General features: G+C 39.3%; 1 protein-coding gene and 4 non-coding genes across 5 annotated transcripts in view; 2 read left to right on the top strand and 3 right to left on the bottom strand.

Annotated features, from left to right (window-relative positions):
* Nucleotides 1-14066, top strand: part of LOC137489621 (uncharacterized) — a 403605-nt gene that overhangs the window by 140900 nt on the left and 248639 nt on the right. The gene's annotated exons all lie outside the window — the stretch shown is intronic.
* On the bottom strand, nucleotides 976-1047 carry trnap-agg (transfer RNA proline (anticodon AGG)). Its single transcript has one exon. It is a non-coding gene; the product is annotated as a tRNA-Pro (tRNA).
* Nucleotides 1529-1600, bottom strand: trnap-cgg (transfer RNA proline (anticodon CGG)). The gene has a single exon. It is a non-coding gene; the product is annotated as a tRNA-Pro (tRNA).
* Nucleotides 5856-5927, bottom strand: trnap-ugg (transfer RNA proline (anticodon UGG)). Its single transcript has one exon. It is a non-coding gene; the product is annotated as a tRNA-Pro (tRNA).
* Nucleotides 13264-13336, top strand: trnav-uac (transfer RNA valine (anticodon UAC)). Its single transcript has one exon. It is a non-coding gene; the product is annotated as a tRNA-Val (tRNA).

A 14066-nucleotide genomic window follows, 5' to 3' on the forward strand; every position in this document is an offset into this window, starting at 1 on the left:
TCATACCCCTAGACCAACGAGCCACAAAAGCGTGAAAATTTCACAAGACATCAGAAGCAACAGATGGTCAGAAATCCTTATCTAACAAACATTGAAGCAGGGCTTTTGCTTCATTTGGACCCGGGACCTCTGCAATGGTTCGTCCAGGATTTGAAAACGGGACCTCTCGCACCTTAAGCGAGAATCATGCCCGTAGACCAACAAGCAACTGCAAAACAGCAACTGTACATGGCAACACTATCTGCTGACAAACCGGCATTCTCAGAAAAAAGGCCTCTGTGTAAGCCACAACGCCCTTACCAAACAAAAGACAACTGTAAGGGTTCAACTGAAATTTGAACCTAGGATTTCTCATGGCATGAACGAGAATCATACTCCTAGACCAGCAAGCCACTATGCAAGAAATATTTTATGTGGCGACACTATCTGCTGACAAATTGGAATTCTTTGAAAGACGTTTTTACGAAAGACATAATGCCCTGTAAAACACATTACACCTGCAAGGGCTAATCTGGGAATTGAACCCGGGTCCTCTCGCAACCGAAGCGAGAATCATACCCATAGACCAATGAGCCACTAAATTGAGTGAATTTCACAAGACGTCAGATAGACAGAAATCTTTCTCTAACGAATCAAGGGCACCCTAAGGGAGAATCATACCCTTAGACCACAGAGCCACTGCAAAACAGCAACTTTATATGGCAACACTATCTGCTGACAAACTGGCATTCTCAGAAAAAAGGATTCTGTGTGAGCCACAACGACCTTACAAAACAGCAGACAACTGTAAGGGCTCAACCGAAATTTGAATCTGGGATTTTTCATTGAATGAACGAAAATCATACTCCTAGACCAGAAAGCCACTATGCAAAGGAATGTTTTATGTGGCGACACTATCTGCTGACAAATTGAAATTCTTCGAAAGACATTTTTATGGAAGACATAATGCCCTGTAAAACAACAGAATAACTGCAAGGGCTCGTCCGGGATTTGAACCCGGGACCTCTCGCACCCTAAGCGAGAATCATACCCCTAGACCAACGAGCCACAAAAGCTTGAATATTTCACAAGACATCAGAAGCAACAGATGGTCAGAAATCCTTATCTAACAAACATTGAAGCAGGGCTTTTGCTTCATTTGGACCCGGGACTTCTGCAATGGTTCGTCCAGGATTTGAAAACGGGACCTCTCGCACCTAATGCGAGAATCAAGCTCGTAGACCAACAAGCAATTGCAAAACAGCAACTTTACATGGCAACACTATCTGCTGACAAACTGGCATTCTCAGAAATAAGGCCTCTGTGTAAGCCACAACGACCTTACAAAACAGCAGACAACTGTAAGGGCTCAACCGAAATTTGAATCTGGGATTTTTCATTGCATGAACGAAAATCATACTCCTAGACCAGCAAGCCACTATGCAAAGGAATGTTTTATGTGGCGACACTATCTGCTGACAAACTAGAATTCTTCGAAAGACATTTTAATGAAAGACATAGTGCCCTGTAAAACACATAACACCTGCAAGGGCTCGTCCGGGATTTGAACCCGGGACCTCTCAAACCCGAAGCGAGAATCATACCCCTAGACCAACGAGCCAATACAGTGATAAAATTTCACATGGCGTCAGAAGCATCAGATAGTCAGAAAACTTTCTCTGACGAATCAAGGGCACCCTAAGCCAGAATCATACCCCTAGACCAACGAGCCACTGCAAAACAGTAACTTTACATGGCAACACTATCTGCTGCCAAACCGGCATTCTCAGAAAAAAGGCCTCTGTGTAAGCCACAACGCCCTTACAAAACAAAAGACAACTGTAAGGGTTCAACTGAAATTTGAACCTAGGATTTCTCATGGCATGAACGAGAATCATACTCCTAGACCAGCAAGCCACTATGCAAGAAATATTTTATGTGGCGACACTATCTGCTGACAAATTGGAATTCTTTAAAAGACGTTTTTATGAAAGACATAATGCCCTGTAAAACACATTACACCTGCAAGGGCTAATCCGGGAATTGAACCCGGGTCCTCTCGCAACCGAAGCGAGAATCATACCCATAGACCAATGAGCCACTAAATTGAAAGAATTTCACAAGACGTCAGATAGACAGAAATCTTTCTCTAACGAATCAAGGGCACCCTAAGGGAGAATCATACCCTTAGACCACAGAGCCACTGCAAAACAGCAACTTTATATGGCAAAACTATCTGCTGACAAACTGGCATTCTCAGAAAAAAGGATTCTGTGTGAGCCACAACGACCTTACAAAACAGCAGACAACTGTAAGGGCTCAACCGAAATTTGAATCTGGGATTTTTCATTGAATGAACGAAAATCATACTCCTAGACCAGAAAGCCACTATGCAAAGGAATGTTTTATGTGGCGACACTATCTGCTGACAAATTGAAATTCTTCGAAAGACATTTTTATGAAAGACATAATGCCCTGTAAAACAACAGAATAACGGCAAGGGCTCGTCCGGGATTTGAACCCGGGACCTCTCGCACCTAATGCGAGAATCAAGCTCGTAGACCAACGAGCAACTGCAAAACAGCAACTTTACATGGCAACACTATCTGCTGACAAACTGGCATTCTCAGAAATAAGGCCTCTGTGTAAGCCACAACGACCTTACAAAACAGCAGACAACTGTAAGGGCTCAACCGAAATTTGAATCTGGGATTTTTCATTGCATAAACGAAAATCATACTCCTAGACCAGCAAGCCACTATGCAAGAAATATTTTATGTGGCGACACTATCTGCTGACAAATTGGATATCTTTGAAAGACGTTTTTCCGAAAGACATAATGCCCTGTAAAACACAGTACACCTGCAAGGGCTAATCCAGGAATTGAACCCGGGTCCTTTCGCAACCGAAGCAAGAATCATACCCATAGACCAATGAGCCACTAAATTGAGACAATTTCACAAGACGTCAGATAGACAGAAATCTTTCTCTAACGAATCAAGGGCACCCTAAGGGAGAATCATACCCTTAGACCACAGATCCACTGCAAAACAGCAACTTTACATGGCAACACTATCTGCTGACAAACTGGCATTCTCAGAAATAAGGCCTCTGTGTAAGCCACAACGACCTTACAAAACAGCAGACAACTGTAAGGGCTCAACCGAAATTTGAATCTGGGATTTTTCATTGCATGAACGAAAAACATTCTCCTAGACCAGCAAGCCACTATGCAAAGGAATGTTTTATGTGGCGACACTATCTGCTGACAAACTGGAATTGTTCGAAAGACATTTTAATGAAAGACATAGTGCCCTGTAAAACACATAACACATGCAAGGGCTCGTCCGGGATTTGAACCCGGGACCTCTCACACCCTAAGCGAGAACCATACCCCTAGACCAACGAGCCAATACAGTGATATAATTTCACATGGCGTCAGAAGCATCAGATAGTCAGAAAACTTTCTCTGACGAATCAAGGGCACCCTAAGCCAGAATCATACCCCTAGACCAACGAGCAACTGCAAAACAGCCACTTTACATGGCAACACTATCTGCTGACAAACCGGCATTCTCAGAAAAAGGCCTCTGTGTAAGCCACAATGCCCTTACAAAACAAAAGACAACTGTAAGGGTTCAACTGAAATTTGAACCTAGGATTTCTCATGGCATGAACGAGAATCATACTCCTAGACCAGCAAGCCACTATGCAAGAAATATTTTATGTGGCGACACTATCTGCTGACAAATTGGAATTCTTTGAAAGACGTTTTTACGAAAGACATAATGCCCTGTAAAACACATTACACCTGCAAGGGCTAATCTGGGAATTGAACCCGGGTCCTCTCGCAACCGAAGCGAGAATCATACCCATAGACCAATGAGCCACTAAATTGAGAGAATTTCACAAGACGTCAGATAGACAGAAATCTTTCTCTAACGAATCAAGGGCACCCTAAGGGAGAATCATACCCTTAGACCACAGAGCCACTGCAAAACAGCAACTTTATATGGCAACACTATCTGCTGAGAAACTGGCATTCTCAGAAAAAAGGATTCTGTGTGAGCCACAACGACCTTACAAAACAGCAGACAACTGTAAGGGCTCAACCGAAATTTGAATCTGGGATTTTTCATTGAATGAACGAAAATCATATGCCTAGACCAGCAAGCCACTATGCAAAGGAATGTTTTATGTGGCGACACTATCTGCTGACAAATTAAAATTCTTCGAAAGACATTTTTATGAAAGACATAATGCCCTGTAAAACAACAGAATAACTGCAAGGGCTCGTCCAGGATTTGAACCCGGGACCTCTCGCACCCTAAGCGAGAATCATACCCCTAGACCAACGAGCCACAAAAACTTGAATATTTCACAAGACATCAGAAGCAACAGATGGTCAGAAATCCTTATCTAACAAACATTGAAGCAGGGCTTTTGCTTCATTTGGACCCGGGACTTCTGCAATGGTTCGTCCAGGATTTGAAAACGGGACCTCTCGCACCTTAAGCGAGAATCATGCCCGTAGACCAATGAGCAACTGCAAAACAGCCACTTTACATGGCAACACTATCTGCTGACAAACCGGCATTCTCAGAAAAAAGGCCTGTGTAAGCCACAACGCCCTTACAAAACAAAAGACAACTGTAAGGGTTCAACTGAAATTTGAACCTAGGAGTTCTCATGGCATGAACGAGAATCAAACTCCTAAAACAGCAAGCCACTATGCAAGAAATATTTTATGTGGCGACACTATCTGCTGACAAATTGGATATCTTTGAAAGACGTTTTTCCGAAAGACATAATGCCCTGTAAAACACTGTACACCTGCAAGGGCTAATCCAGGAATTGAACCCGGGTCCTCTCGCAACCGAAGCGAGAATCATACCCATAGACTAATGAGCCACTAAATTGAGAGAATTTCACAAGACGTCAGATGGTCAGAAATCTTTCTCTAACGAATCAAGGGCACCCTAAGTGAGAATCATACCCCTAGACCACCGAGCCACTGCAAAACAGCAACTTTATGTGGCAACACTATCTGCTGACAAACTGGCATTCTCAGAAAAAAGGCCTCTGTGTAAGCCACAGCCACCTTACAAAACAGCAGACAAGTGTAAGGGCTGTGTAAGGGCTCAACCGAAATTTGAATCTGGGAATTTTCATTGAATGAACGAAAATCATACGCCTAGACGAGCAAGCCACTATGCAAAGGAATGTTTTAATGTGGCGACACTATCTGCTGACAAATTGAAATTCTTCGAAAGACATTTTTATGAAAGACATAATGCCCTGTAAAACAACAGAATAACTACAAGGGCTCGTCCGGATTTTGAACCCGGGACCTCTCGCACCCTAAGTTAGAATCATACCCCTAGACCAACAAGCCACAAAAGCTTGAATATTTCACAAGACATCAGAAGCAACAGATGGTCAGAAATCCTTGTCTAACAAACATTGAAGCAGGGCTTTTGCTTCATTTGGACCCGGGACTTCTGCAATGGTTCGTATAGGATTTGAAAACGGGACCTCTCGCACCTAATGCGAGAATCAAGCTCGTAGACCAACGAGCAACTGCAAAACAGCCACTTTACATGGCAACACTATCTGCTGACAAACTGGCATTCACAGAAATAAGGCCTCTGTGTAAGCCACAACGACCTTACAAAACAGCAGACAACTGTAAGGGCTCAACCGAAATTTGAATCTGGGATTTTTCATTGCATGAACGAAAATCATACTCCTAGACCAGCAAGCCACTATGCAAAGGAATGTTTTATGTGGCGACACTATCTGCTGACAAACTGGAATTGTTCGAAAGACATTTTAATGAAAGACATAGTGCCCTGTAAAACACATAACACCTGCAAGGGCTCGTCCGGGATTTGAACCCGGGACCTCTCACACCCAAAGTGAGAATCATACCCCTAGACCAACGAGCCGCTAATTTGAGATAATTTCACATGCTGTCAGAAGCATCAGATAGTCAGAAAACTTTCTCTAACGAATCAAGGGCACCCTAAGCGAGAATTATACCCCTAGACCAACGAGCCACTGCAAAACAGTAACTTTATATGGCAACACTATCTGCTGACGAACTGGCATTCTCAGAAAAAAGGCCTCTGTGTAAGCCACAACGCCCTTACAAAACAGCAGACAACTGTAAGGGCTCAACCGAAATTTGAATCTGGGATTTCTCATTGCATGAAAGAAAATCATATGCCTAGACCAGCAAGCCACTATGCAAAGGAATGTTTTATGTGGCGACACTATCTGCTGACAAACTGGAATTTTTCGAAAGACATTTTTTTAGTCTTTATTTTAACAAAACAAAAAAGAACAGAACAATGACCACAGCTTACAACCAAGAAATTTGCATCACAGCACATAATGAAAATCAAAATCAAAAAGAAGACATAAAAATACAGAGTAATAATAAAAATAGAAAAGTACATAAATTAACTAAAGTTTATGGTGATTTAAGGTTTTGCAAAAATGTACCTGAAATCCTAGGACATACATATTCAAGGAACGGAGTCCAGATCTGATAAAAAGTGTCCCTTTTTCCCCTTGACCAGTGAGTAAAGTATTCCAATGACATAAGATCAAATATTACCATTCTGATACTGTTGGGGGTTTGTCAGATATCCATTTGAGAAAAATACATTTACGTGCAGCATAGGTAAGAAAGTTAAACAACTTCCTGTTTCTTGCACTCTTTAAATTATTATCAGTAAGACCTAACAAAAAATTAAGAAAATCAAAGTCCCATCTTGTATTAAATATAAGACTTAATCTTCTACAAATCTGTACCCAATAGCCTTTGATATATGTACAGTTCCAAATACAATGTATAAAATCACCTTCTTCAACTTTGCATTTTAAACAGAATGGAGAATAATTTGGATTAAACATGTCTACGTGATGGGGTAATTTAGAGACGATGTAAAATTTTAAACTGTTGTTTTTTTTAGTTCTATTACAGATTGATATATTGTCAGCAAACTGCCAAATGTGTATCCAAGTTTCTGGATCGATTGAACATCCTAGATCTTTCTGCCAAACATCTTGAGTTGCCTCATTATTAACTTTTGCGCCTAGTGTAACGGGGGAAAAAATGAAACTGTGAATTGAGTATGAATGGTGTCAAAATGCTTGTTTTTGTTAAAAATATCTGTTCTAATTAAATCAAAATCCTATGTTCACTGTTAAACTGTGTTATACATCATGGGGAAAAATAGACACCTACAGGTGAGAAAGGGGGTATAATGGGTGGAGTCAGCCGGCCATTTTGTCAGTTCACTTGTTGATCAAAAGCTGTTGAGAGTGATTTTTTTTCTGATGACCAGACCTGGTACACTTATTGTCTGTGTGGAGCCCTGTTTTCTTTTGGAGAACACTATAAAGTGAACTTGTTCAGGTAAACTGCTTCCGCGTGATCATTATAAAAAACCATACGAACTAGGAGGGGTTACACTAGCAGCAAACCTTCATAACAATGCTTTATTAGTGATTTCGATCTATTATCGAGGAGCACCTTTTCTATTGGGGTAGGATAACAAGAAAATCCAGGGACAACATGTTTCTGCACAAAACTTCTAATTTGTAAATATCTAAAAAAATTATTTGGGGGTAATTTATATTTTGTCTTCAGTTGTTCAAATGATAATATTACCTCCTTTTCAAATAAATCTTTTATAGTGGTTATACCTGCATGCCTCCACAATGTTAAACCTTCGTCCGTAATTCCAGGTTGAAAATCTAAATTTCGTTGTATCGGCGTTATAGGGGACAAAATTTTGCCTTTTCCTTCCCAGTTCCTTATTTTTTTTCCACACTCTTAATGTATTACTCACGATCCTATTCTGCCCTAGACCAGGGATTCTTTGAACATCTAAAACAAATGGTAGACTGGCCAATGAAATTGCTGAGCCATCACTTAAGTTGACTGATTCAATGTCTAACCAGACAGAATATGGTTAATTTCTTACCCATTCAAAAACATATCGAAATTGGGTGGCCAGCTGATACAACCTAATATCTGGAACTGCAAGGACTCCTTTATGTCCAGGAAGTTGCATCTTAGTCAATTTTAGTCTTGGTTTCTTTCTATTCCAAATGAAAGAACTGAACCAGCTGTTAACATCCCTAATTCTAGTGCAATTTAGAAGAATTGGGATTATTTGGAATAAATATAAAAATCGGGGCAAGACTACTATCTTGATCAGGGTTATCCTTCCTAAAATAGACAGTGGTAGAGAAGTCCATCTATCCAAATCTTCACGTACACAACGCAGAAGAGGGTCAAAATGTGTCTTATACATATTTTTTAACATTGGAGTGACAAAGATCCCAAGATAGGTAAAGCCCTGTTTTGTTACTTTAAAAGGAAAAGAAACTTGGGGCGGTTGAGATCTTTGTTTCCCCCGGGGCATAGCCTCAGATTTAGAAAAAAATATTTTATAGCTTGAAACCTCACTAAATTGCTCAATAACCTCATTATTGAGAAAGCTGATAGGTCTATATGAAGAGCATTCATCTTTTGGTTTTCCTTTTTTAAGTATTAGGCTAATATTAGCCTCTCTAAGAGATCTAGGCAGAGATTTAGTTTCAAAAGTTAAACATCTGAAGCAGTGGTTCCATTACCAGAGTGTGAAATTCTTTATAAAATTCTACACTAAAACCATCAGGTCCTGGTGCTTTCCCTGAATGTACCATTTTTAAGGCCTTCATTAATTCCTCTTTATCTATTGATGCATTTAGCTGTTTTCTTTGTACATCACTAATTTTTGGTAAGTTAATTTTTGAAAAAAATATTTTAATTAGTTCAGACCTATTTGCTATTTTTTCACTGGTATACAAGTCAGAATAGAACTTTCTAAATATATTATTAATACCTTTACTGTCAATTCTTTGATACATGTCTTTGATACATTAAATATTCTGTGAGTCGGCCCTCTTTTTTACAAGGCAGGCCAGATATTTACTTGGCTTGTTGCCAAACTCATATAATTTTTGTTTAATAAACCAAAGATTCTGACTTGCTTTCTGAGTAAGAAAGGAATTTAATGCAGCTCTTGCGGCTAAAGTTTTGTTAATACTAGCTGGGTTTTGTAAATACTCCCTCTCTGCATCATCCAGCTGTGATTCAAGTGCTCTTTGTTTTACTAGGCTTTCTTTTTTCTTTTTACTTTGATATGCAATAATAAGGCCCCTGGAAAAAGCTTTATAAGTTTCCCACAATGTTGACGGAGAAACCTCAGAAGTATTATTAATTATGTAAAATAGTTTAAATTCCATATGGAAGTATGAAATAAAATTATGGTCTTTCAATAAATAGGGGTGAAATCTCCATCTACCAGTATGCGGCAATCTATCGCCATGCAATAGTTGCATATATAAAGGTGCATGATCCGAGATGGTTTTATTGCCAATCTCACAGGAAACAACCGAGGATAACAAAACTTTAGGGGTGAAGAAATAATCGATCCTTGAGCTAGTCTTATGAACACCTGAAAAATAAGTAAACCCTTTACTACCATGGTTAAGCATTCGCCAAACATCAACATATCTCAGATCACCAAAGATTTTATCAATCAGCTTAGCTCGCCTGGTTGGAAAGGAGTTATCAACAGGATCTTTATCTAGAAGTGGGTTCATTAAACAGTTTAAATCCCCTCCTACTACGGACTGTGCACAGGCAAGCTCAGCTAACTGAACAAAAGCCTTGGACATAAAATCTAATGGATGGTTTGGGGGTATATACACATTCATTAGTGAAATATAATCATCTAAAAGTAAGCCTTTTATCAAAACATATCTCCCACTCTTGTCCTTAATATAAGTATCCAGTGTAAAAGGTATTTTTTTTGTTAATTAAAATACAGACTCCACTGCTATTTGAAGGATGAAAAAAATACTTGCCCCACCCAGTCTCTCTGAAGTTTAAGATGTTTTGCATCTTTCATATGAGTCTCTTGAAGCAGCGCTATGTCCACTTTTTTACTCTTCAAAAAAGAAATTACTTTTTTTCTCTTGATTGGATTACTCATACCCCGTACATTCCAAGAACAAATTTTTAAAGTCGACTGATCCATTGTTGCTGAGTCATTTTATGCTGACATTTTAAATACTTAGAAAGCTTAATGTAAACTGTGGTCTTCATCCAAAAACAACAACTATATACTAAACTGTAAGCTTTTGAACAAAAGCAAACATAAAAACACAAAACGTATGAACTTGAAACCAAATAAGGATTTCAAAAAGGGGGTAACCATCAGAAAAGGCCTCAAAGGACCCTAAACCTGACTATGTATGCAGGTGCGTTGTTTCCGCTCCGGCATTTGAATCATCCAATACAGCCAGTCCCAATAATATATTTACATTATAAGAGAAGTGGATCATTTTAGTGAGTCTAAAGTTCAAGTATCTGTTTCGTCGTTCATCAGAGCACACAAAGAGTCAATAAATGTCATTGCTTTCTCTGGACTGTTAAATACCTTCACAGAGTTATAAGCCGTTATTCTCAGGGTAGCAGGGTAGATCAGAGAGTAGCGATATCCCATTTCCAGAAGTCTCTTCCTTGCCTCATCAAATCCACGTCGTTTTCTTTGTGTCTCCGCGGAAAAGTCTTGAAAGAAGTAAATTTTCTTACCTTCAAAACGCACTTCTTTTAGCTGCCTCGCCGCATCCATCACTCGTTGTCGATCTGCAAAGTTGTGGAATCGGACAATCTTTGTATACCTTTCGGAACCAGGAGCACCAATCCTGTGTGCTCGTTCCAACTTCACTCGATCATTCTTCGTTTCCATAGGAAGTATATCGGGAATCCATTTTTCCATGAAATTTATCACAGACGTCCCCTCTGTCTTCTCCGGGAGACCAATGATTCTCAGATTACAACGCCGTCCCCTATTTTCCTGATCATCCGACCTTTCCATTGACCAGGTCTCACTGGAAGAAGAGACAGTACTGTCTCAATGTGATCTCCTGGCTAAATAAAGGAAATGAAATAAAGGAAATGAGAGCAGCGATCGTCTTTTCCATCTGCACAATTCGAATCTCCGTAGCTGTAGCCGCGTTTTCAAGGGTTAGGATGCATTGCTCGGCCTCTTCGGTTAGTGGTACGCTGCACTTCATTCAAAACATTTTGTATTTTCTCAAGAATCAACTCTAACTTAAAGTCAATTATCTTTGCGATGTTGGCTGTCAGTGACTCAACCACTGTACTCATTTCAGGGCTGAGATCGCAGCTAGCTTGTGAGGCTAATACATTCTGGTCATCATTCTTGTCAGTCTCGTTAGAAGCGGCCCCATCTTTCCTCTCAGTGTTCTTTTTCTTGCTTTTTGCTGGCATTCTCACCAAAGACGATCCCCAAAAGTTTTCAAGTGATATGAAATAATGTTATAACTAACATTTATCGACAACAATATCTATTTAAAAGCTTAGTTCAGGATAATTTTGGTTATTTAGCCGGAGCTTAATCCAAACACCGCTTATTTGGTCGCCTGCATCGCCACGCCCCCCCCTAGTGTATTTTGTTAACATTTTATTTAAATTATTTATTATTTATATATGTGTGTGTATTTATATAGTTTATAACCATAATAGTTCTACAGTTTATTCTATTTCACTTGTTGTTGGTTTCTATTTTATTGCACATTAGATTTAAATAGTGTATTTATTTTGTTAACATTTTATTTAACTTATTATTTATAAATGTGTGTGTGTGTGTGTGTACAGAGTGTATAAAGTTTACAACTATAATAGTTCTTCAATTTATACTATTTCACTTGTTGGTTTCTATTTTATTTCACATTTTATAAAAATAATTTATTTTGTTAACATTTTATTTAACTGTTTATTATTTATGTGTATGTCTATAGTTTATACAGTTTATAACCACAATAGTTCTTTAATTACCTTGTTTGATTCTGTTTTATTGCACTTTTTATTTAAATAGTTTATTTATTTTGTTGACATTTTATTTAACTTATTTATTATTTATATGTGTGTGTATGTATAAAGTGTATACAGGTTACAACCATAATAGTTCAATTTATTCTATTTCACTTATTGTTGGTTTCTAAATTTATTTAACATTTAATTTAATTTGTTACTTATGTTTTTATTCTGTTAATATTTAAAATTTAATTTTTAAGTTAACTTTTTTATGTTCATTACTGTTTTGTTGACCATTGTTAAATAAATATTGCAATAATAAATGTCCTTGACTTTTAAGTCCACTTTGTGTCGGTTTCTGTTTGTATTTAACATTTTATTAACATTGTTTATTTATATTGTTAATACTGTATTATTAATAACTAATTTATTATTTTTACATTTTCTACTCTATATTCATTACTGTTCTGTTGACAATTGTTAGGTAAATAGAAAATGTAAAAGATGCAAGAAGGTTTGATATAATCAAAGCAGTCACGGAGCTGATTGGAGAAGGAAGAATTCTGGCGGTGAGACCCAAACAAACAAGGGAGTATGAAGTAACAATGGAGACTGAAGATGACACCGAAATTTTAATAGACAATGGATTGACAATTAAAGGAGTGAAATCTGAAGTACGGAGGTTACAAAACAGAGACTATGTTGTTTCGTTCAAGCATCTGGCTGTTTACCTAGCTGATGAAGAAATTTTAAGCAAGCTAGAGGGATGGGGAGTTTTCCCCATGTCTAAAACTAAAAGAAGATTGTATCCTGGCACAAACATAGAAGATGGAACAAGGTTTGTAAAAAAAAGATTTCCAGAAGAGACGGTCTCCCTACCATACAGTACCAAAATCGAGACGGCGGAAGGGCCAAAGCACTTTAGAGTCATGCACACCAATCAGGTAAAAACCTGTCGACTATGCATAAGCTCAGACCATGTGATGAAGGAATGCCCAGAATTCAGGTGCTTCAAATGTGACGAAAGGGGACATTTCGCTAGGACCTGTACAACTGTGTTGGGCCCGGATTGTAAATTGGCCCTAATACCTGCAGGGAGCTTGTCACGCTGAGTTGGCTTTGTCCGCTTGATTGAAAAACGCGTACACCTTGTTTTATCGTTGCACGCCAAACTTCGCTGGTGAAAGCACTTGTGGGGTTTCTGTAGTGTAGTGGTCATCACGTTCGCCCAACACGCGAAAGGTCCTCTGTTCGAAACCGAGCAGAAACAGCGTTCTTGTTTTGGCGAGAAAATAATAGCATCCACTGCTGCACCAGCAATGATCGTCAACAGGCATCCAATCAAAAAGGGTTATCTGCTAGTTATACTCCTGAAGGTTTCCGTAGTGTAGTGGTTATCACGTTCGCCTTACACGCGAAAGGTACCCAGTTCGAAACTGGGTGGAAACAACATCTGGCTTTTACGACAATTGTCAAATCAGGCTTCTGTTGAGTACTGATGTTCACTGAAAACATTCTTTCTGCAGAGCGTTGTGAGGCTAGAAGTTTGAATTCAACTCAGTGTTTACCTCCCCTTGCGGTGTCGCAAACTTGCGTAGAATCTGATTTCTTTTAGCTTTGTGTTGTGCATGAGCAGGTGGCCAATGCGTTTGCTAGCCCTCCACGATTATCATGTTTTCATTACACGCTAAAGGTCTCCTGTTCGAAACTGGGCGGAAGCATACAATTAGTGGACACTTTTGTTCAAAGTGACATACAATAGTGAAGGTATTTAGCGATTCAACAAGACGAGGCAATGCATACGAAAAAAAGGAAAAGAACTTCACTGACGAAAGCGGAAGCGCTAACGAAACAACCTCCCGCTGCAAGCACCTTAACAACCTGGGACGGGAAACCACCGACATTGCCTCTGCTTCAGATTGGTTTAGAACCGTCCCTCTGCCCAAAACGCCACAGACGTCTGCAAAAGATTGCAGTTCTTGAAACAAAGTTACCTCTGATCCGAGCAGAAGCGTTCGCTTACTTAATGGCAGATAAAATGATGACCTTTCACACGGTCTGCATTCGTTCCATCAGTAACAGCGGCAGGCCGGCAAATAAAATTCTGACATTCCACAGGGCACACTCGCTTGGCGGACAAAAGCCACCGGGGGCTCTCTTTGCGTGTTCCTTCACCTGG

The sequence above is a fragment of the Danio rerio genome, chromosome 4 (genome assembly GCF_052040795.2).
Source record: "Danio rerio strain M-AB ecotype USA chromosome 4, GRCz13ab, whole genome shotgun sequence".
NCBI classification, from domain to species: Eukaryota; Metazoa; Chordata; class Actinopteri; order Cypriniformes; family Danionidae; genus Danio; species Danio rerio.